The sequence below is a fragment of the Mirounga angustirostris genome, unplaced genomic scaffold (genome assembly GCF_029215605.1).
Source record: "Mirounga angustirostris isolate CCGP_5_RB_7025 unplaced genomic scaffold, mMirAng1.0.hap1 SCAF_2, whole genome shotgun sequence".
Classification (NCBI taxonomy): Eukaryota; Metazoa; Chordata; class Mammalia; order Carnivora; family Phocidae; genus Mirounga; species Mirounga angustirostris.
The window spans coordinates 44,682,663-44,707,932 of NW_026991710.1; the positions used below are offsets into that span (position 1 = coordinate 44,682,663).

General features: G+C 42.1%; 1 protein-coding gene across 11 annotated transcripts in view; it reads left to right on the plus strand.

The window, feature by feature from the left end:
* Positions 1–25,270, plus strand: part of CRACD (capping protein inhibiting regulator of actin dynamics) — a 252,420-nt gene that overhangs the window by 177,150 nt on the left and 50,000 nt on the right. The gene's annotated exons all lie outside the window — the stretch shown is intronic.

Sequence of the window (25,270 nt, forward strand, 5' to 3'; positions counted from 1 at the left end):
GCTGGCTTGTATACTTATAGAAGTCATTTGACAAAAGGAGCAAAGAAATTCAATATAGATTTAGTGTAAATATGGGAGGGCAGTGGGAAATGACTTCACAGTTGCAAGTCTTAGGTATCATTGCAAATAAGCCTTTTAAAGATCAGTTTAAAATGAAATGCAATTAGTGGTTACTTTGTGGAGATCATGAATATACTCCCACAGGATGAATGGAAAAATAAAACTGTTCTTATTTTAAGCAAATGGACATTTGTGGCTTGAGATAAAATTTCCAGTGATAACATCACGTACAGACGAAAAAAATATTTCCATTTTCAAGATAGGAAAGCCATTTTCACTTTGTTCTCCTTTTTCAAATCCCCTAAATAATAAAGAGAACAAGAAACAAATTCAGACTTCGTCTTTGATGAGGGAGATATGTTTAACCCTGAACTAGAATTTATGAAGACCAAAAAGTGGCAGAAGAATGGTAAGAGAACAGCAAGTTCAAATCTAAGTTCTTGCCATGCAGGCATTCGAAGGACCCCTGAACAGCTCAGAAATAAAGGCATCAGGGCCCACAGGAGACAGGGGCTGGGCAGGAGACCAAGAGGAGGGCTTTTAGGAGAAAGTCTGTCCAAGGAGCAGCTGTTCCCCACTCCTGTTCCACACAGACAGGTACCCAGGCCTCCTCTCCCCCCAGGAAGTCAACCAGAGCACCACCAGACTCTGAGGTAGCAGGCACGGAGGCAGTAGGAATGAGAAGCCCTAATGTGTGCACTAGACAGTGATTACCAGTAGCCTGCATGTGCCAGGTAAGGGGTTGGTGGATTCACTCCTGGAGAAAATGAACTACCCTGGAGAAAAACCTGGAGCTACTGACATTTGAGAGTCCCCTTTTACCAACAGACTCCTCCCAAGTTTTGGCAAGGAACATGGCTGCTGAGAGACTACATTTCCTGGGCTCCCTCGCAGGGAGGTATGACCACTAACTAAATTCTTTTTTCGTGTTTAATTTTTTTTCTTTTTAAGATTTTATTTATTTATTTGTCAGAGAGAGAGAGAGAGAGCTCGTGCACAAGCAGGGGGAGCTGGAGGCAGAGGGAGAAACAGGCCTCCTGCTGAGCAGGGAGCCCCATGCAGGACTCGATCCCAGCACCCTGTGATCATGACCCGAGCCGAAGGCAGATGCTTCACCAACTGAGCCACCCAGGCGTCCCAACCACTAGCTAAATTCTTATCAGCAGTGTGAGCAGCTGCTTTAACTCTCTTCAAAGAAAGTTGCTTTTCCTCCCCTTTCCCTCACTCCTTCTGATGGTAGGATGCGAATGTGCTGGTGTGGCAGCCCCAGCCGTGTGCACAAGGGAAAGACTCTGGGGGATGGTGGCGCAGCAAGGTAGGAAGAATAGAAAGAGCAGCAGCTTGTCCAGCACTAGCCATCAACTGTGGAGTGTTAAAAGAGAAAGAAATGAACTCCTGACTTGCTTGAGCCACTGTATCTGGGGACCTCTTTGTTGTAGCAACTTAGCCTGTAAGCTAACTAATACATTGTGTATGTTAAAAACAACAAAAAAGACCAACTTGTCTCTTTGCCCAAATACTCTGTAGTGAAGCCCGCAGTTCATATCATGGGCCAGCTTCAAAAGGGCTTTTTAGTGCTTCGTTATTAAATATGAACGGACAGCTAAGAACCAGTAGACATTTGATTAAAGCAACCAGCATGAAAGGCAGAACCCAGAGTGAAGAAACAGGAAAAGGGAACTCAAAGGAATCAGAAGCAATGCAAGGAGCCAAAGAAAACTTCAAGGAAAACATAGTTAAATCCTGGGGGAGATAAGAGAAAGAAACTGCCTCCACGAAAAAAGAGTAGGATGCTATTCATTCAGAGAATAAGAACAAACTCTTGGAAATTAATCATTTAAGAAGCAGATAGTCTCAATAAAAGTGTTGGAAGATGAAATTACAGAGGTTTCCTGGAAAGTAAAATTTTAAAAAAGAGCAAGATGGGCAATGGTGAGAAAAAAATAAGAAAAATGAAGATCATTAAGTCCAACATATTACTAATATGATTCAGAAAGCCTGAGAGGAGAAAATAGTGAAGGGGACTCTCAAAGAAATTATCAAGAACAGTTTGAATATCACCGATATATAAAATGTCTGAGTTGAATAATACAGTATTTTCAGATTAACATATTAAATTAAATAAATGCATAATTCAATTAATATAATATTTTAAGAACACACTTGACTATATTTCAACTATATCCCTAAAATATTATACATGTAAATTGGCCAGGAAGCCTTATAAGGCTTTTTGGCTGGGGACAAGAAGGCAGTCTTACTGGGAAAATGGGAGAGTGCCTGAGATTGAGGATCACCTTATATTTGATATGTTCTGGAAACTTTACAAGGTTCTGAGGGCAAAAACATAGAGTGTGAAGGGGAGAGATTGCCCTCGCTCCTATCAGAATTCACCCAGTGATGGTTTCCCAAAACTAGGAGGGGGCTTAATATGCTGGCCATGATGTTATAGGCCTAATAATGATTGCCAGGTTTCTGACATGAGTACCTGAGTAGCATCAGCTTATGGTGACATTTCCTGAAGTAATCATAAGATGTTACATGTTTGGGAAAGAATATGATGGTTTTTGTTATAGACATACTGAGTTTGAGGTATCTTTGGGGCATCCAAGTAGAGGTCCACTCTACAGATCTGAAAAACAAAAGCTTTTACTTAACTTTTTACTTTTTTTTTATTATTACCTTAGAACTGAAATTCAGCTAGTATACGTTGGTGTGGCTGTATTGGTTGCTAAAATTTTGAAATACTTTATACTCATTGGTGAATGGTCACTTCTCCTAAAACCCCAAATGCCACCCTTGCCCACACCCTGGCTGTTCTGTCCCATTCAATCCTATTTACATGTTACTACCCCACAATCCAGCAGCTAAAGGATTAACACCTGGCCCAGAAGTGGGCCTCCAGGACCCTGTTCCAGCCCTGCAGCTGTCCTGTCTGCTCTAATTGTGAAAGTTTTTGTTTTTTTTTTTTTAAAGATTTTATTTATTTGACAGAGAGAGATACAGCGAGAGAGGGAGCACAGCAGCGGGAGTGGGAGAGGGAGAAGCAGGCTTCCCGCCGAGCAGGGAGCCCGATGCGGGGCTCGATCCCAGGTCCCTGGGATCATGACCTGAGCCGAAGGCAGACGCTTAACGACTGAGCCACCCAGGCGCCCCTAATTGTGAAAGTTTTTAATTTCACTCCTCCTCACAGCTCGTGGAGGCTGAACGCATTTCCCACATATCAACATGCTTAGTGTGTGTCCTGACCTTCCACAAATCTGATCCCCACATCTGGGAGCACTTCTCTCAAGTCTCCTCACTCCTGGCGGTCTGAACTGCTCATTGCTCCCTGACTCCCTGCATTTTCTCACCTTCGTTTATTTGTGCTCATGGCTCAGAAAACACTTTTCTCTGATTTCTGAACATTCTATGTTGTAGTCATCCTTCAAGGCCAGGCTGTCTTTGCCTTCTACCAGCAAGATTTCCGCATTTAGAAATGAGAATTCTCTCCTCAAGGTAACCATCCCGTTCCCGTGGGACATATCACTTCCTCTCTTATATTAGGGCTATCTTAGTCCTTTCTGTGAAGTCTTTTTCTTTTCTTTTTTTTTTTAAGATTTTATTTATTTATTTGACAGAGACAGAGATAGCGAGAGAGGAAACACAAGCAGCGGGAGTGGGAGAAGGAGAGGCAGGCTTCCCGCGGAGCAGGGAGCCCGATGTGGGATTCGATCCCACCACGGACCCTGGGACCATGACCTGAGCTGAAGGCAGACGCTTAACGACTGAGCCACCCAGGCGCCCTGTGAAGTCTTTTTCTATCATGGCAGGGCAACAACAACTGTTGAGTAAAGGAGAGTGTAAGTTTGAATTAAAGAACTCTCTGCCAGTGGTCACTGGTGTGTAGTCGCTGGCAGTTTCACCATTTCTTTAGAACGTCTGTGTAGAATAATCTCAGACTCCCCCCCAAGTCCTCCTGAGTCCATTTGCTATAATACAATATTTGGTTACACGTCAAAAAACAAAATTAAATCAGCAACAACCAAAAACAAACAAATGCAGAAATGTTTGCCGGTTTTCTGAACTGAAGTTTTTTTAGTCCGTTCACATTGTGTTTCGGTCATCTCTCTTTAATGTAAAATGGTGACAGTAATTTTCCATTTTCTGCATTTAATGTAATTAATCTTTGAGAAATGCTAGAGCAGAGCTTTTTCTAAGGAGTGTTGCACTGTTTGCTGCAGCAGATCAAGTTCCTATTGTGATGCCGGCGGCGGCGGATGAGTCATTGCTTTGGCTGGGACGACGTGTTTCCTGAAGTCAGACACAGGGGCAGAATACCTAATGGTACCTTGCTACCTGTAATCTCTCTCCAGCCCTCACTCTCCTGTTGCCCTTCACAGAGGTCAAGTAAAAATCACACTTCCATGTTTGGTTGAGCTAGCAAATAATTTGCGCTTCTGGTCATTGGCATACAGACAAATATGTTTTCCTGGCATACATCTCCTTCATTTTTTTCTTTCTTCTTTTAAATAAGATTGAGGCAAAATACAGGCCATGATGTGTTTCTCATGTGGTGCCTTGCTCTGTGGGACCCAGGACTGGTGTCTGCATGTGCCCTGGGTAGACAGTGATGGAGAGGAGGATGGGCAGGAGGCACTGGCCAGGACCTGCACCTGCCAGTCCCAGCCTGCTGGCCCACGCACCCAGCCAGGTCTCGCAGCTGCAGTGCGGTCCTCAGCGAATCTGCTTTTTCAGATGTAGGGGAAATGGAACTTCCTTGAGATGCCATTTTCCTCTCCTCCGAACCTGGAAAAGGCTGAATGGAACTAAGGCAGCTAATCTCTCTCATCTCCCTTACTTTTTCATTGATATCTTTTAATGAGAAGATTACATATCTCCCCCTGAGGCCAAATGTGAGAGGTGACTGTAAATGAAATGAGCTGACGTACAGATAACGTCAGGGTCAGGAAGGAAAGCATGTGCAGTAGCGTGGGGGTCACTGTACTGTTTGACACATGGTTCTCAAAGCAACTGTCACGGGCAGAATCCTGAGGGGAATGCTCCATTGGCCGTTTTCTCCTTACTGGAATTAGAATCATGTCAAACGCCAACTCAACGGTACCTGTACCTAACCCGAGTCCTGCTGTAGAAGTTTCTGTCGTGACATAGCAAATGCCCTACTGGGCCGTGCATCCCCTGGCTTGCAGTGTCTCTGACTGGGATAACTTACAGGTAGAAGAATCTCATATGTTTGATTGGGAAACTTTAGATTTCAGTCAGCCCAGAAGGTGTGTGGAATGTGAAGAAGAGGCTCTGGACTTAACTGGGAAATGGGAGGGAAAGGCAACCAACATTAACTGTAATGCGTTCGGAGCACAACCTCCAGCTTTTTACCTCTGTGGCAGCAACTTTATACAAACAGTGTATTTCCCAAGCACTCTTGTTATTAGTGAGGTACCTAAGTTCTCCAGAATGTTAGAGTGCATCTATAGATGATTCCCACTTACCTACATTTTAATATGCTTTGTTGAATGGGAGAGGAAAGCGTGCATTCTAGCTAGGGCAGAGGAGTTACACATATTCTAAGCTTTGTGCTCTGCGACCATCATCCGTCATGGAGGTTGTGGGAAAAGTGAAGCTAAAAACCACTGTGGCATGAGCCCCTTTGCGAACTATGTCTTCTCTTTTCTTCCTCATAAGAGTTGGGGTCCAGATATAGTCAGTATCTTTTGAAGCTCTTAATTCTCTCTTACTAGATCAGTCTTATTCACTGAAGCACTATTCCCCTGATAGCCTTGTCTTACCTGGCTTATTTCTGTGTTGTGAGTGATTAATGACATAGTCGCCACTTTTCCAGCTGTGTGATCTGGCCATTATTGAGTGGCCACGGACAGTAACTTGGGAATCTGAAGAAAAGCCCATTTTCAGAGTTACATGAGGAACCGCAGCTCCTTTCCTCTCTCCCCATAGCTGGAAGCCTTCAGTTAATAACCGGGAGGGAAACACTCACTGGAAAGTTGTATTGCGACGCTTGGGAGAGGATCTTGCATGGGATGCTTCATACTTACAGCACTCCACGGTATTTTATCAAGATAAAATATATGAAAGAGTGAATTCTGCAAGGCAGAGGATAAGTCAAAATGGTACCCCCCCAATAAATAAGTAAATGAATAAAACATCACAGCGGCACCAGAATGTAGACTTAATGTTTCAAGTGGCAAGGCTGTGGGGGCCCCGTTAGAGAATACTCAGCTGATTGTCCTCATACAGCCTCTGTTGCAGACAGACCAGGAGCATGGTTTGTTTCCCACTGTAAAGGTGGGAGCATCCTGGAGGATGGCACAGTGCAGTTTGTTTTCAGAGCTTCCGTCGTTCAAGTTATTAGAGACTATTTCTTGAAATAACTTGTCCTAAGTCAGAGCTGGCGTCTTACTAGGAAAAATACACAGTTGAGGGACCCAGTTTTCCTCACACATAAAAGACTCTGTGTTTTTAAACTTCTGGCAATTAATGTGCTCACTTTGAGTGAGTTGGAACTGCAGCCCAGCCAGAAGTATTTATGAGGTGTCTCTTTGCTCCCACCGCAATTAGGTAGGTCACATAAGGGATGCAAGGAAACAGAGGACACTGCCCTCCTGGAGCTTGCCATCCGCTTGCCGAGATAGCAAAACCTGGATTTAAACAAATTAAGATGTAGGCAAGGCTCAGTGCATTATTGAGCGGCACTAAATTTCACTAAAACACCAGGCCCCGACCTTCACGGTTGTCTTTCAGGGTCTGCTAAAGCCTCCCCCTCCACAAAGTCCTCTTGGATTGTGTCGGAGGAAGGAAGATTCCTCTTGGAACGTGTCTGTTTGTTCTTGACCCCAGAGCCTTGCAGCTTCCCTATGGAGTCCAGTGACATTATCAGGATACAGATTGGTTTCTAGCCTGCCCAGAAAAAAGAAGAGAGCCTCATCTTGTGGTTCTTTGAATTCTAATTTTAAATTGTATATATGTCTATTACTGTTTATATATCTGGTATATCACAAATATTACTTACTTATGTGTTTGTCTAGAATTGTAGGCAGCTCGAAAGAGGGTTAACATTATTTTCTGGCTCTCTAGAATGTTACTACATGCCAGTGAGGTTTACTTGTTCTGGGATTGCACTAAAACAGAGTAATGAAATTTTAGTTATATCTTCTGAGTAAACCTGAATTACTCTGAGAATATCTAAAGCTCTTAAACTTTCTTTCTTATGCTTCCTGACATTCTTTTTTACTCTTCATTCTCTTCTGTCTCCCATTTTGCTTCCATATTTCCCATTCTTCTCTCCCCTCTCCTCTTCCTCATCTCTCTCTCTCTTTTTTTTTTTTACGATTTTATTTGTCAGAGAGAGAGAGAGAGCATATACAAGCAGAGGGAGCGGCAGGCAGAGGGAGAGGGACAGGCAGGCTCCCCACTGAGCAGGGAGCCCATTGCGGGACTCTATCCCAGGATCCTGGGATCATGACCTGAGCCGAAGGCGACACTTAACTGACTTGAGCCACCCAGGTGCCCCTCTTTTTCATAATATCTAAGAAATGCCACATAAAGGTCAATTACATACCCATTCATTAATTCAGTGAATTTCTTAATACTAACCAGCATTGTACTAGCTAATGTTTTTTGAGTACTTACTGGGTGCCAGATATTCTGCAAAATGATTTATATGAAGTATTTAATCAGTAAGCTACATATTATTATTATCCCTATTTGATAGACGAGAGAACAGAAACTTAAGAGATTATGGAACTTGCCCAAAGTCTCATAACTAGTAAGTAAGTGAACTGAGACTTAAACCCTTCAGAGGTCATATGCCTCATATAGAGTGAGGTCTCAGTCATGTAGTGTCTCCAAGACACACTTTTAGAATGCAGCAGAATGATTAAAAGCATGGTATTTGGAATTAGACAGACCGGTTTGAATCTCAACATGGCCACATATTAGCCATATTAACACTGGCCGGATAATTGTACCTCTCCGAGCCTCGGCTTCCTCACCTACAAATATGGAAAATAATAACTTACCAAGTGGTTGGGAAATATTACATGTAAAACTTCAAGCCCAGCACGTAGCCAAAGTTTAATAACGTTTGCTAGAATTATTATTTATGGGGAAAAAGAGCATCTGACCCTTCTGTGGGGTTGTCCTCAGTGGGACAATGAAATTGGGAATTTACCATTAACGAATGTGTCTAAATATTTCTTGAATCTATTCATGTCCTCATCAGGTGCAGTTGTTTTTTTTTAAAGTTTTTATTTTAATTCCAGTTAGTTAACATACAGTGTAATATTAGTCTCAGGTGTACAATACAGTGATTCAGCACTTCCATACATCACCCCATGCTCATCGTGACAAGTGCACTCCTTAATCCCCATCACCTACTTCACCCATTCCCTACCCACCTCCCCCCTGGTAACCATCAGTTTGTTCTCTATAGTTAAGAGTCTGTTTCTTGGTTTGCCTCTCTCTCTCTTTTTTTTCCCCTTTGCTCATTTGTTTTGTTTCTTAAATTCCACATATGAGTGAAACAGTTTGGTATTTGTCTTTCTCTGACTGACTGACTTAGCATAATATCTCTAGCTCCATGTTGTTGCAAATGGCTAGATTTCATTCTTTTTTATGGCTGAATAATATTCCTGTGTGTGTGTGTGTGTGTGTACCACATCTTCTTTATCCATTCATCAATTGATGGACACTTAGGCTGCCTCCATAATTTAGCCATTGTAAATAATGCTGCTGTATACCGGGGTACGTGTATCCCTTTGAATATCTTGTGCGGTTCTGGAGGTTAGTAACAAGCTCTAAAATTTCCCACATGTTGTGTGAGGGAGCATAATACAGTACTTCCAGTTTATGGTTCCAGAATGATCTTCAGTCTTCTACCTAATACCCTGGTACTTCATCAGTTATTTGGATGTTGGGCTAAAGGAAAGAAATCCATGAAAAACTGATGGAGAATAGAATATTCTGCAACAGTCTGCTTTCTGACCTGAGTGCCTGTCTAGCTATATGTCTGGAGATCAGGCTCAGAATACAGAGACCTGTTTCTTTACTCTTGGCATCTGACCTTGTTCAGCTAGCTTAGCTTCTCCAATCTGATGTGGAAAGCAGGTAGTGACTTCACCATGACTCCCAGCTCCTTGAAATTGTTATATGAAAGGCACTTGAAAAGTATCAATAATGTGATTCAGCAGAAATGAATCTGGTGCATACAGATTTGATTTCCTGCATGAAATTTTATATTGCAGGAATTTTCTGTCAAAGGTAAAGCAGAGTGCTTTTTTAAAGTTATGCCCCACATGATGAGTTTTTAAGTTATGCCCCAAACCAAGCTCAGCAGGCACAGAATCTCAGGTTTAGTAAAGCTTTCTTCTTTAATTAAGAAGTGTGAGGTTTTGTTCAACTCTGAGATAGTTCCAGTACTTGAGAAGTAGACTGATCAAAGCCTAAGTAGAGATTTTGACAGTATGCACAGCAGCTCTGGCTTTGGCGATGTCAGGCAGCTGATGGCTTTGGCAGCTCAGCTCTCAGCTTGTTTTTGCATGCAGTGCTTTCTCATCTTCCTTCAGCCACAGTGACTGCCATATGCAGTGGCTTGCGTTGACAAATAGTTGTTGACTCTTGGCGTCTAAATTTCTAACTTACTGGGAAGTGTGGCAGTTTTTCTTGATTAGCATTTCTCAAATATTTTTGACTTGACCTAGAGAAAGAACTATGTTCTATATCAGAACATATGTGTGTATAAAGTTATGTATACAAACACACATAAATAGAAACAAGTTTCATGAACTAGAGCTCACTGTATTTTCTATTCCACCTTATTCTCTTTTCTACTTAGTTTTAAAGGACTCTTGGTCATGGCCCACTAAATTGATTGGAGGGTCTGCTAAATAGGCTGTCGCCCATTATTTGAAAGACACTGGCCTGAGGATTCCCCTTAGTCCAAGCCTCATTGATCTTCACTTGCCCTCGAGAGAAGACTTTACATCCTCTTCAGCTCATCCCCAATGTATACACATACCACCTTCATGACTGCCAACACTACCACTAGACCCTTTGGACCTTCAGGTAGAGAGGGCATCATTAGCCGCTACCAGGGGGTTTTCTCCTAGTAAGACTCCAGCTTTTTCTCATGGAGCCAGAATCTTAAAAACTTCGTAAATTTTGAAAAGTAACTTACTCTCCTAAATTTTGAGTACTAGTAGGTGTCAGGAACTCAATGGCTCCTGTGATATGCCAGGTCTAGTTCGGTGCTCTGTACACAGTAGGACTGTAGTAAATATTTGTTCATCAGTTATGGTCTGAGATCTGCACTGAACCCAATGGAAACAGGGCTCTTGCAGAGATAGCACTGACTTGTGCTGGACACAATAATACTGCTTCTCCATAGTTGGGTGGAGTTTAATAGACAGGATATAAAGTTGCAGGGTTATTAGATGGAGTAAGAGTCCAGGGAGGGCATACATTCCTGAATATATAAGACACCAAGAAAACCAGACAGGCCTTCTGCTCTGTGATCTGAGGCCCACACATTGGTCACTTTTCTTAGAAAACTTACTGAGTCATACCTCAGGATGGCAATGGGGTGATGGAGGTTGGGAATTCAAATTCTAGGTTCCTTCTCCGTCAGCATTGTCATTCCTAGCAATAGGGACCTGGATCCTGACACAAAGAGAAGGAATGATTTGGTCCTCTTTTACTAACTTGCAGAATAAGTTATTGCCTCTCCCAAGCCCCAGATGTCCTTAATATTGCTAAATAAACATGGTGGCAACAAAACTAGTATCATTTAGAGACAAACAAGGAGTAGAAAAAACATAATAGATAATTTATGAAAAGAGTTACAAATTTTATGAGCTAGAATATATTCCAAACTTGCCTTGCTTTTTAAGGAAATAGCTCATAGAATTTTAGAATGTTGGTGGTGGTGGGGAGACCTTAGATAGTATATGGTTTAGTCACCTCATTTTATAGATGTGGGAGCTGAGGTCCCCAGAAGCTAGTAAATGGCAAAGGTGACTAAATAAGCCCAGATCTTCAAGACTCTGAGGCTCGTTTCCCCATATTCACACAACCTCTTGAAGCGAAGAGCATTTGTCCTATGTCATAATTTTAGCCACTGTTGGACTTGGTGATGCTAAAATGTACAAACAGGCAGCAATATTTGCACAGAGGGGCTGCATTTAGGTAACAAAATTCAAGCCACAATGTTTGTGGTTTAGGAGTGACCTTTGCAAGTTTTCCTGATGTTAGCTATGGAGCTCCTGTGACTCCTTGAAGTGACTCACTTCAGGACATTGAGTTGCATGGCAAACAGTAGCATTTCTAAGACATCTGTCACCACAGAATGGAGATTACCTCACAAAAGTGATTCCCAACCATGAAAGGACAAAGGGCAGCTTTGGTTTTCTCCCCTACTCCCACATCACACAGACCCAGTGGTTACTAGTCAGAGACATCACATCCAAGAAACAGGTGAAAATTTAAATCATAGACCCTTGGAGTCTGAGAATTGGATTGCCATTTATTCCACCAGTGTCTGGTGCATGAATTAATGGAAAGGTTCTACAAAACTGGTAGTGGTTTGTTTGTTTTTGTTTGTTTGTTTGTTTGTTTGTTTTTGTTTTACTTCTCCCTAGAATAGGACCGTTCCAGAATGAATCTGTTACCTGTCCAAGCTGTTGTCCAAGAGTTAGTCTGGGAATGAGAAATCCAGGGGGAGGACAGTGATTCTCAAAGAACTGTGTTGTCCTTGCCTAGTGCTCTCCAATGAGAACAGAATAAGTAGCAAAAGAAATAAACTTAGTATCAATACAGATCAAGGAAGAACAGCCTGACAGGACTGCCTGACATAATCTGGAACACTGAGACAGACTAGAATTTTTTTTTAAATCTTTCAAAACAGTATTTCCTTTTCTGTTCTCAGAAATGATAACAAGGCAGCTCTACCCATAGGTAGGCACAGAGGATCAGGTGAGTTCTTATTCCTTTCTTAGACCATCTGAACACTCATGGTTTCATTCTGCTACCCCTGGGGTCTGTTTTTCATAGGTTGTCTATGCAAGCAACAAGCACTTTGCCTGATGGGTCTATGACACGTTAGTGTCACTTTGACCTTGGTCCACTTGCGGCTGGTACCATCAGGAATTTCGGCTAAGTTTTTGTTTTGTTTTGTTTTTAGATTTTATTTATTTGACAGAGAGAGACACAGCGAGAGAGGGAACACAAGCAAGGGGAGTGGGAGAGGGAGAAGCAGGCTTCCCGCTTGAGCAGAGAGCCGGATGTGGGGCTTGATCCCAGGACCTGGGATCATGACCTGAGCCGAAGGCAGACGCTTAACCAACTGAGCCACCCAGGCGCCCCTCTGCTAAGTTTAAAGATTTTAATTATTTGAGAGAGAGTGAGAGAGGGCACACACGAGAGGGGGGAGGGTCAGAAGGAGAAGCAGACTCCCCGCTGAGCAGAGAGCCCAGTGCGGGGCTCAATCCTGGGACTCCGAGATCATGACCTGAGCCAAAAGGCAGCCGCTTAACTGACTGAGCCACCCAGGTGCCCCTGAATTTTGGCTAAGTTTAATAAGAACTGTTGCTCACATAGTAGAACTAGTGACTTGTATCCTTTATTTCTAAGAACTTTTACATATTCAGGCATGGTTTGAGAATTTGACCCCAAACTCACCTTCTATCCAACAGGAACTAAGATTGTACCTGCCCCTAGGTTAAAAAAAAATTATTAGTGAATCAAATCATTCTATAATCTGTAACTAAATAATTATTTCACTAACCTTTATAGAGTCTCTGTATTATCAATAATTACTACAATTTTTGTCACGATTTCCAGCTGTCTACCCACTGAGCTCCTTCACAGTTAAACCAGTCATAACCACCCATGTTCCTAAATGTCCTCTACTCAATAGTCCTCAACAAACATTACATTCTTCAGGCCTTATTTCTGGTTTATCAGTGCCACCCAGCTCTCAGTTTAATGAAGCTATTGATGTAAAAACACACAGACTTTGAAATTTTTACTAGTACGAGAGTACCAAACCAAGATACTGCATCTTTTAAAAATCAGCTTGTTTTTCAAAGAAATCCCTGACACGTAATAATATCACAGAGGCTAAAGACTTGTAAGCATGGTGATGGGACCTGGTGAGCAGGAGGTAGCAGTTACTCTAGACATAGTGGTAAGACACTTCCATGCCAGAGATTGGGAAATAAATCCCACTGAAATTCGGGGACCTTTCACATTAGCAAAATTCCTAGAAGTCTAGTGGTCTGGAGCGTGTTGTGATATCCCTCCTAGGGCGAAAGATAAGTTGTTGCATCTGGCCCGTCCTACCACCAGAAAGAGGCACAACACCTAGTAGGTCTCTTTAGATTTTGGAGGCAGCGTATTCCTCTTTTGCATGTGTCCATTTACTGAGTGGCCAAAAATCTGCTAATTTTGAGTAATGCCAGAACAAGAGAAGGTTCTGTAACAGGTCCAGGCTGCCATGTAAACTGCTCTGCCATTTGGTCCAGCAGATCCGGTGGTGCTTGAGTGTCACTGACAGAGAGGGATACTGTTTGGAGCCTTTGGCAGGCTCTATAGGAATCACAGGAAACACTCAGGATTTGGGGACAAAACCCTGCTATCCTCTGCTGATAACTATGTATCAAGCTTCTGCGAAATAGCTTTTGGCTTGCTAAGGCTAGGCAGCTTTTGGCTTAGTAGACACTGAACACTTCACCATGCACCACCGAGTTACCATGTGACCTGAGCTGCCCATCATGAACTGGGTGTTGTCTAAGCCACCAAGCCATAAAGCTGGGTGTGCACAGTATTCCATTATCAGAAGGAAAGTAGTGTATGCAAGATCAGGTTCGAGCAGGCCCAGAAGGCACAAAGTTATATGAAGAAGTGGCCTAATTGCCCACGGTCCCCATTCCTGCTACACTACCTTCTCTCTCCCATCCCGTACCTATGGCCTCATGGGGCGATCCCTATGACTAGTTAACTGAGGAAGAGAAAACTTAGGCCTGGTTTATGGATAGTTTTGCATGATATTGAGGCACCACTCAAAAGCTGTCATGCTGAAGCCCCATTCTGGGACAGCCCCAAAGGACAGTGGTGAAGGGGAGTCCTCCCAGTGGACAGAACTTCAATCAGTACATCTGATTGTTTGTTTTGCTTATAAGGAAAAATGGCCAGAGGTACAAGTCTATAACAGTTCGTAGGTGGTAAGTAGCCAGTGGTTTAGATGGTCAGAGACTTGGAAGGGTTGTGATTGGAAAATTGGTGACAAAGAGGTCTCTGGAAGAGGTAGGTGGGTAGACCTCTCTGAATGGGCAAAGGATTGCAGGATATTCATGTCCCATGTAAATGCTAACTAAAGGATGACCTCAGGAGGATTTTAATAATCAAGTGCATAGGATGACACATTTTGTGGATACTTATCAGCCTCTTGCCCCATCTACTTGTCAGTAGGCCTGTGAATACAATAGTGGCAGAGAGGGAAGTTATGCATGAGCTCAGCAACACTGACTTCCACCAGCCAAGGCCAACAGAGACCTACACTGAGTCCCCAGTATGGCACCATGCCCTGAGATGAATAGCTACCTACCTGGTACAGATCCATTACATTGGACCACTTCCATCATGGAAGGAGCAGCACTTTGTTCTTCCTAGAACAGACACTTAACTCTGGACACAGATTTGCCTTTTTTGCACATAGTGCTTCTGCCAAAACTATGGTCTGTGGACTTACCTGCTGTAATGGTATCTGACACAGACATCACTTCTGATCAAGGGACTTGATAGGCCTGTGTTCATGGAGTTCACTTGTCGCACCATGTTCCCATCATTCTGAAGCGGCTGGCTTGATAGGATGGATGGTGGGATGGCCTTTAGAAGACTCAGGTACAGTGCCAGCTAGGTGGCAGTACTAGCCCTGGGACTGTCACTCTCACAGCCAGACTCCATGGGTCGGAATAAAGGGCTGGAAATAGAAATGGTCCACTATAACTCCTAGTAACCCCCTAGGGAAATTTTCACTTGCCATCCCCTTGACTTTAGGTTCTACTTGTCTAGAGTTCTTAGTTCCGTTGGGCGGAGTGCTTCCACAAGGGAACCCGACAGTGATTCCATTGAACTGGTAGTTGAGACTATCACCCAGCATCTGGGGCTACGCATGCCTCTCCATGAATAGGTGAAGAAGGGGGTAATTGTACTGGCCAAAGTGATTGATCCTGACCACCCAGGGACAGTTGGGCTGCTGCCATACCACAGAGGTGAGGAAGAGTATGTCTGGAATATAGGAGATCTTTTATGGGATCTGCTAGTACTCCGGGGTCCTATGGAGTAATAGAAAACTACAACAGCTCAGTTCAGGACAGCTAATGGCCCAGGTTTGTAGGAATGTAGGTTTGTGTCACCTTACCAGGCAAAGAACCATAGCCAGTTGATTTCCTTGCCAAGGATAAAAGGAATGTGGAATGGGTAGTGGCACAAGATGGCTACAAAGATTACATAGGAAGACCACATACACGTATTCATGTAAATATACATATACATATAAAGAGAGCTATGACCACATGACCAGTTGTTAAAACAAGGACTCATAAGGGTATTTTTTCCTTATTTTGTTATGAATATGGTTGTATATATATTAACCAAATAATTTTGTTTTCTTCCCTCTTCTCTCCTTATCCTTTAATGTCAGATATGTTAATAATAGCATTATGCCTCAGTATATAAGTTATAGGAGAAGTGTGAATATTACTCAAAGACTTTGCATCCTCTTCTGGGGAGCGGGTTAGTGTGTTTTCAAATGTATGTGGGATGTTTGTATCACGTTAGTGGAAATGTGACTTTGTTATATTGACTTTATTTGGAGATTAAGTATGATTAAAAAAGATGTATAGAAGGGGCCAGGTTGACATAGGATGGAGTATGATGATAATTTTTTTTAAAGATTTTATTTGTTTGTTTAGAGAGTGCATGCATGAGCAGAGGGGGGCAGGGGGAGAGGAAGAGAAAATCTCAAGCAGACTCAGAGCTCTGCGGGGTCCATCTCACGACCCTGAGATCACGACCTGAGCTGAAATCAAGAGTCAGACACTTAACCAACTGAGCCACCCAGGTGCCCTGGAGCATGATGATCATTTTGATGTGTCAGCTTGGCTAGGCCATAGTCCTAGTTATTTAATCAAACACAAATACTGTTTAATTGCACTGTTGCTGTGAAGGTATTTTGTAGATGTCATGAAAGTCCATAATTCATTGACTTTAAATAGGGGAGATTATTCAAGATAATCTGAGTAGGCCTGAATCAATAAATTGAAAGGCCTTGGGGCACCTGGGTGGCTCAGTTGGTTAAGCATCTGACTCTTGATTTCGGCTCAGGTCATGATCTCAGGTCGTGAAATTGAGCCCCACATTGGGCTCTGTGCTGGGCGTGGAGCCTGCTTGGGATTCTCTTTCTCCCTCTCAATAGATAGAAAGATGGACAGAAAGGCCCCTTAAAAAGAGGACTGAAGCTTCCGTGAGAGCAGAAATTCCATCTGTGAATAGCAGCTTCAGTCCGTGCTCATGAATTCTTGCCTGCCCTTCCTGAGAACTTGCCCTGTGCATTTCAGACTTGCTTAGCCAGCCACCACCTGGTGTAAGCCAATTCCTTGCAGTAAATCCTTTAATATATCTTACACACACACATACACACATTTCTACCTCTATCTCCTACTGGTTCTGTTTCTCTGATTAAACCCTGATCAATACAGCCTCTGATGTCCCTAAAGCTTTTGTCCTACTGCACTACATTTGCAGGGTAAGGTAGTAGGCAGCTCCCCCTGCCAATATTTCCCACTCAAAGTCAGCCTGATTTTTTATTCACAGCACTCTCTGAAACTCAAGTGGCACAATTTGGCAGTGAAAACAACCAGCACCCACACATTTTCTAGCATGTGGGAGAAATGTGGCCAGACACTGAGACTTAACATTAGCAATCATGTCTGCCTCTGTTACTATTTCTAAATATTATTTGGTGTTGCTTGTGAATTGTTGTAAGACATGTCATAGGGGGTTCTGAGAGAAATCAATGGGAAAACAGAAAACCGAAAAATTGATGTGGTTTTGAAAAATAGTGGGCCTAAGAAACCTGCCAAGTCATTGTCATTTTAATTGATACATCTTTGCCTAGATCTAGGTTACGTACACACATAATTCAGTAGGTTTTGCTTAGGTATTTACAGTCAGTGCTGCTATAATGTGACCTATACACTGCCCCAAATCAGCATGCTGTGCAAAATCACAAAACAAAAACCAAGTCTAATGGAAAAAATGGGATATTAACACAACACACAAAAAATTATCAATGACATATTTTAAAAGAATAAGAACCTAATAAAAATAGTAGCAGTCTTCCACATATTAAATGGTAATGAAATACATAAGTACTACAGTAAATATGGCAAAGCCTCGAAAAGCCCCACAGTTTGCTTGTGGACTGGTGCGTTGGAAGGTCTGTGGCTTGTGAGCTCTTGCGAGGTAGGGGAAGGCAGGTTATCCGAAATTGGACAGACGGCTGCAATACCACATGTGTAACACACGTGGCAGTCTGGGGTCACTGGTGGATATTTGAGGGGTGTGCGTGTGTGCATTTTGCTCACTTCAACTGGGTGCACTATTCTGCATTCACCTAGTGTTTCTCGTGGATGAGATACCTTGGATCAGTCACACTGGAACATTTTTGCATTGTCAAAACAAGTGTGATTACAGGACCAACTGTACTACATAAAGAGATCACCATCCTTTATCTATTTTCAAAAATTCTTTGGAAGTTTGACACAGGTTTATTTATTAGCAAAACTTAAGGCGAATATAGATGTTTTCCAGGAATCCTGCATTTGATGATAAAGTGCTGTCACAGACCCCACTGGGGTCTAAATACACCTTTATACAATCTGAAAAATTCTGATTTCTGAAACACATCTGCCCCTGAGGGGATAGGGAACAGTAGATGCATATGACTGAGTGCAGGCAGCATGGCGGGTGCTGTGGGTATAGAACGAACAAGGTGCAGTCCCTGTCCCCAGGGACCTTGCAGTCTGGGAGCTGTAGCGTGCTCGGTGGTATCGTAGGAGATGTCTGCGCACGCACAAATGGAGAAGAGAGGAGGGAGTCATTCTTTCGGGCCAGAGTGTTTAAGGACAGCTGTCCAGGGAACATGACGCCTGGAATGTGTTTGGGGGAACAGCTAGGAGTTCTCTGGCCAAAGGCAGGAAGATACTCCAGGCAGAAGTATACGAGTGAAGGTGTGAAAGCACAGAGTCACAGATGATCCAAAGTGACTGCTTTAGTATCACACAACTATAATGTGGTCTATTAGTTGGCTAAGGCTGCATAACAAAGCTACAGAATGGGGGACTTAAACTACACACTTTGTTGACTCATGATTCTGGAGGCTAGCAGTCTAAGATCAAGGTTTCGTTGTTGTTGGTTGAGGCTTCTTTCCTTGGCTTGTAAATGGCCATCTTGTCCTTGTGTCCTTACATGGTCCTCCCTTATGTGTGTCTGTCCCCATCTCTTTTTATGAGGACACCAGTCATATTGGAATACGACCTACCTGATGACCTCATTTTACCTTAATTATCTCTTTAAAGACTGTCTCCAAATACAGTCCTATTCTGAGGTACTTGGGGGTTAGGACTTTAACATACGCGTTTTGAGTAGACACAGTTCAGCAATTCAGTCCATAACCCATGGTGTGGCACAGAAGAAGTGTGAGCAAAGCACTCGGAAGCCAGAGGCGGGTGTGGTCAGTTATCGCCGGGCTTGGTGACTTGGTGAAGGATGAATAGAAGTTCATCAGGTTGAGAAGGAAGAAGATGATGTTTCTGTCTGAGGAAACAGCAAATCCAAACTTTAGGCCTGCCCCAGAGGTCTAGAACATATACCATAGCCTGTCCACGTGCATGTGCAGGACCCAGTAGTCCCTGATATGGGCTGGTCACCACACTCTCTGCTTGTGCCCCTGACTTGTGAATGCCAGTCACCACCACCCCTGGGCCTCTCATTTGTTCCAGGGACCCCTGCCCTCTTCTAAAAGAGTATTATTGATCCTGTCTCTTCATTTTCTGAATCAACACAACAGCAAATATCTGCCACCCTCTGTGCTTCCCCAGAAAAAGAGACAACACTTCCTTCCTTCCTCTTGTAACTTGACAGCCACCGTGATACCCCTTCCCTCCTCTCTGGAAGTGGGATCTCAGTCCTTAGTCTTTTTATGACATGGCACCGGAGAGTGCGACCTACCTACACGTTGCCAAACGTACTGGGATTACTGGATGTGGTAAAAATGTGATAGCCACCGAGTGGATTGTGGATCACTGTACTTCTAGGAATCTTTTTTTTTTTTTCTAAGAGAGGGAGAGACAGAGAATCTTAAGCAGTCTCCGTGCCCAGCGTGGGAGCCCAGTGCGGGGCTCGATCTCACAACCCTTAGATCATGACCTGAGCCGAAATCAAGAGTCGGATGCTTAGCTGACTGAGCCACCCAGATGCCCCTCCAGTAATCTTTTTTAACTGAACAGTTTCTTCTGAAAAGTACTCTAATGTTCCAGAGCTAAGAAAAATGTGGTGAAATTACCTTTAAATTAAATTACAGGATTCAGACAGTTGTGGTGTACTGTGTCCTAATATATGCTATTTACAGGCATGCTTGAAATGAGAACTTGACGTAAACATTAGGTTTATTTAACCAAAATGTTTCAGTCAACTCACTCGAGTTTACTGAGCAGTGTACTCTGGATTGTAGGGGAGATGTATATACGAAATATATGGTATCTAAAGAAAATAAAAGATTTCTGAAAGAGGGGTGCCTGGCTGGCTTAGTCAGTACAGCATGCGACTCTGGATCTCAGGTTGTAAGTTTGAGCCCCGTGTTGGGTGTGGGAATGACTTAAAAATAAAATAAAATTTAAAAAAGATTTTTGAAAGAAATAATGAAGACAAGTGATTCCCACGGTCTGTTCAGAGGGGGACTAGTCATGACAAGTATCAGAAAGTCAGCTCTGGGAAGCACCGCATTTTCTCTGCTCTTTTGGAAAGTGATGATGATGTCAGCATATTAAAGACTGAAAGGTCTCATAGTAAAGAAACATATTTAACTGTATTTTACCTGGATTCTCAAATGTACTGGCCTTTGAATAAGAACCTGGCACCAACCATAGAGCACATTCTGAGAAACCCCAGACGAAGACATTTGTGTTGCTTAAAATGAACTACCACAGGGAAATTCTGTTTCTCATTTGGAAGCGTACCATATAAATCCAGTGCAGATAAATTGTACACTTTTATTATTTTAGGTTTAGAAATGAAAATGTAAGAATTGCATCCTTACGACAAATGGAAAATGAATCAGATTTGCTTGACTTAGTGATTTTTAATTTTTTAGAATCTTCTATATAAACTAGCAATTATGATGATGCAGCCATCAAATGGCATGTAATTATATCCATGACATAATGGATAATGTGCACCCTTTTAAATGAAAAAAAATTCCCTAAAGTAATTATTGGATGATGAAAATAAATTAATTCAGTACTTAAAGCATGAAAATTACTGTGATCCCTGAAGCAGTCTATATGCATATATAGATTCTTTCATGTGAAAAATTGCAACAGAAAATTGCTGAAATATTAAGAAAATGTAGCAGCCACTGCCTTTTCTACTATAAATTCAGTCTTACCACTTAAGATGGTAAATTTCCAGAGAGGCTGGTAAGCAGATGTTTCATGGCTAGTAAAAGTTGGATCAGGATTCGGGCCAAGTACTCTTTGTCTCTGGGGCCCACACACTTAACCCCTAACTAGAGCTGCAGCCGGTAAAAACAAATTTAGTAGGAATAACCTTTCTTCCTTCTCCCTCGCCTTTTCCCCCCACTGTCCCAACCACCCAGCGAAAATAGATTTGTGTTATAAAATTCTAAAATGCCAACTTAAATACGCTAATGTTGGAGATGACTTTGCTAAACTATACATACTTCTAATGCATGGCAGTTGTATCTTGGAGTATTTCATATTACCATTGCAGAAGTGCTCTGTTTTACTACATTGTTAAAACTGCTTTGATCTTTTAGACCCCATCTGTACAAAAATATTCACAGTAAGGGTTGATGTTACCTATGAAGGAAGATAGCTGCTAGTGATAACCATGCACTTAATCCAGTTGATTCTATGGAGACAAGGCAGCCCCCAAATCATAAACTGATCATAAAATAGTTTATTTAATGGATATTCATAGACCCGTGCTCAGGTTTTCATAATGGTTGTTGTGCCATAGAATTGCAATGTTTCATAAAATTTATTAGCTACTTGCCTTTTTTTTTTTAAGATTTTATTTATTTATTTATTTATTTATTTATTTGACAGAGAGATAGTGAGAGCAGGAACACAAGCAGGGGGAGTGGGAGAGGGAGAAGCAGGCTTCCCGCGGAGCAGGGAGCCCAATGCGGGGCTTGATCCCAGGACTGAGCCACCCAGGTGCCCCTAAATAAAATCTTTAAAAAAAAAAAATGTTCCAAGAGGCAATGTTCATAATAGCAAAAAACTGAAAACAATCCAAATATCCACCAGCAGTAAAAGACATAAATAAATGATAGTATATTCACTTTCTGATGGCTGAGAAATATTCCATTGTATTTATAAACAATGAATATAATTAGTAGTCTTTGAAGACCATCAGAGAACGTCAGGCAAGTGTTAAAAGAGCTGACCTTATATAAAATGAGTTAATTAAAAATTTTAAATTAAAGAAATTCTCTAGGATGGTACAGGTATCATTACATTGTATAACTGGTCTCTGGCACTAATGAAATAAATGAATATTTTCTGTGTGACTGTCCAAAGCTCAAAATATGTAACTGACACCTGATTTCTAGATTTGGCAGCATTATTATAAATGGTCACACACTAATTTGTACTACATTTCACTTATTTCTGAGGTGAAACTCTTCCTTTTTCCTTTTATATTGATTGCCTTTTTCCCACTGCAGAAGTATCTAATCCCTAATTCTCTAATCAGAAATATTCTAAAAGACCATAGCAAAATTCTATGAGTATCAGTTATGGCATCATTATCCCTGGCCTGGACCACATATCTAGCTTAAGCTAAGTAGAGAATTTTAGATTATGTCAGAATTTATTGATGGGGAAAAAATCATCACTTGCTCTGAAGTCAAGGTGGGTTTGGTGGTGTTCAATTGAGCTAGAACCAAGGGAGTTAACTATAATTAAATTATGGGGAGCCTGGATAGCTCCGTCAGTTAAGCATCTGCCTTTGGCTCAGGTCATGGTTCCAGGGTCCTGGGATTGAGCCCCACATCGGGCCCCCTGCTCGGTGGGGAGCCTGCTTCTCCCTCTCCCTCTGCTGCTCCCCCTGCTTGTGGGCTCTCTCTCTCTCTGTCAAATAAATAAAATCTTTTTTTTTTTTAAGTAACTACTGAAAACATACAAACATTCTGAAATCAAACCCTCCAATTTGTTTTGTTTTTACCATTTTTGTTATGATTTAAATTGTATTGAACACACTTCCTATCTTTTTTTATTTAAATTCAATTTGCCAGCATATAGTACATCATTAATTTCAGATGTAGTGTTCAGTAATTCATCAGTTGCATATAATACCCAGTGCTCATCACATCACATACCCTCCTTAATGCCTATCACCCAGCTGCCCCATACCCCCACCCACCGCCCTTTCCGCAACCCTCAGCTTGTTTCCCATAGTCAAGACTCTCTCATGGTTTGTCTTCGTCTCTGATAACTTCCCAGTCAGTTTTCCCTCCTTTCCCCTATGATCCTCTGCACTATTTCTTATATTCCACATATGAGTGAAACCATGTAATTGTCTTTCTCTGATTATTTCACTTAGCATAATACCCTCCAGTTCCAACCACGTTGATGTAAATGGTAGGTATTCATCCTTTCTAATGGCTGAGAAATATTCCATTGTATTTATAAACAACATCTTCTTTATCCATGCCTCTGTTGAAGGACATCTCAGTTCCTTCCACAGTTTGGCTAATGTGGCAGGATACAAAATCAATGCACAGAAATCAGTTGCATTTCCATACACTAACAATGTGACTGAAGAAAGAGAAATTAAGGAATCGATCCCATTTACAATTGCACCAAAAACCATAGGATACCAAGAATAAACCTAACCAAAGAGGTAAAGGATCTATACTCTAAAAACTACAGAACATTTATGAAGGAAATTGAGGAAGACACAAAAAGATGCAAAAACATTCCATGCTCATGGATTGGAAGAATAAGTATAGTTAAAATGTCTATGCTACCCAGAGCAATCTATATATGCAGTGCAATCCCTATCAAAATACCATCGACATTTTTCACAGAGCTGGAATAATCCTAAAATTTGTATGGAACCAGAAAAGACCCCAAATAACCAGAGGAGTGTTGAAAAAGAAAACCAAATCACAATGGCTGACTTCAAGCTAAATTACAAAGCCGTGATCATCAAGACTGCATGGTACTGTCTTTTTTTTTTTTTAAAGATTTTATTTATTTATTTGAGAGAGAGACAATGAGAGACAGAGAGCACAAGAGGGAGGAGGGTTAGAGGGAGAAGCAGACTCCCCGCCGAGCAGGGAGCCTGATGCGGGACTCGATCCCGAGACTCCAGGATCATGACCTGAGCCGAAGGCAGTCGCTTAACCAACTGAGCCACCCAGGCGCCCCGGTACTGTCTTTTAAATAATAAACACAGTGAAAAGAATTTAACCCTGGCTTAAGGACTGCATGCCTAGCACAAAGCCTTATTGATAGGAGGCATCTGATATACCAAGGGACCTTTCCTCTTAAGTGTGATAGAATACATTGTTGTTTCAGGGACCACTGTAGTTTGAAGGCCTCTTTGCACCTATAGTAAGGATCCCAGGCTGTTGTCTTTTTGTGATTGATCACTGTTCTATCTGCTTTCTTAGTATCTTACATCACAGTTCAGGGCAAAGTGGTTTAAACTACTTCTTCCCACTTCAGACTCTGTCTCAGAAAGGCTAGAACTGAAATCACCAGAAGAAATGAGATGACTACCTTGCACATCTTTAACCTCATTTCTATACCCAGATTTCTCCGTAGACTCTGGTTAGCAGAGGTCCGGGGGTTCTGATACTCAGATGGGGACTCATACCTGTGTGTTTTGTGCAGGTACTTTTCCATACACCTTGCGAGCTTTCATCTTTTCTTTTTCCTCAGAGCTCTTGACTCCAGCTTCAAAGATACATTTCCCATGACATAGACAAGTTAGTTCATCTCTCTATGCCTCAGGTTCCTCATCTGTAGTACGAGGATGTTAATAGTACCGACCTCATAGGGTCATTGTGAGGATTAACTGAATTAATATTTGGACAGTTCTTAAAGCAGTGGTGCATAGTAAGGATTAAGTAATTAAAAAGGGGGGGCACCTGCATGGCTCAGTCGGTTAAGCATCTGCCTTCAGTCGTGATCCCCCCTGTTCATGGGAAGCCTGCTTCTCCTGCTCCTCCCCATTCATGCTCTGTCTCACTATCTCTCTCTCAAATAAATAAATAAAATCTTTAAATAAATAAATAAATAAAATTTGAAAAGATTGACCACTGGTAAATGGTTTCTTAAAGAAAAGGAAGGATCTGAAAAGATGCTTCTTCTGGTTTGGCGCTTTCTTTCCTGAGGTAGGAGCGGAGTGATATGGATGCATTTGTGATTGAAGAAACAGAACTGAATGGTATTACCTAAAATATCTGTCGGAAATGCTGGCCCTGAGCCTGGGTCCTGACTGGTTGAAGTAATATATGGCAAAATGTTCATAGCAACTCCTTTGGGGCTCTTCATAGTAGATTTTAAAAGGAGACAGGAGAAATAAACTGGAAATATATAGCGATGGAGGGAATTGGGGGCAAAGCTTATGCCAAGAGTTAGCAGTTATCTTCTGTATGTAACAAGGGCTAAAACAGGGTGATTCTCAGTGGAGAATATATATATACACACACACACAGAGATAGAAAGTTACATATGTAAAGGTATATAAATTTTTTAAACACCTGTCTGACTTACGTGTTTTCTCAGCTTCTGTGGAGAAGGGCACCAGCCATCTGCTTTGTTAAAGCAGGTGCTACCTTTGTGTGGCATGTGCAGGGGGCTACTGTGCGGCCACCATGAAG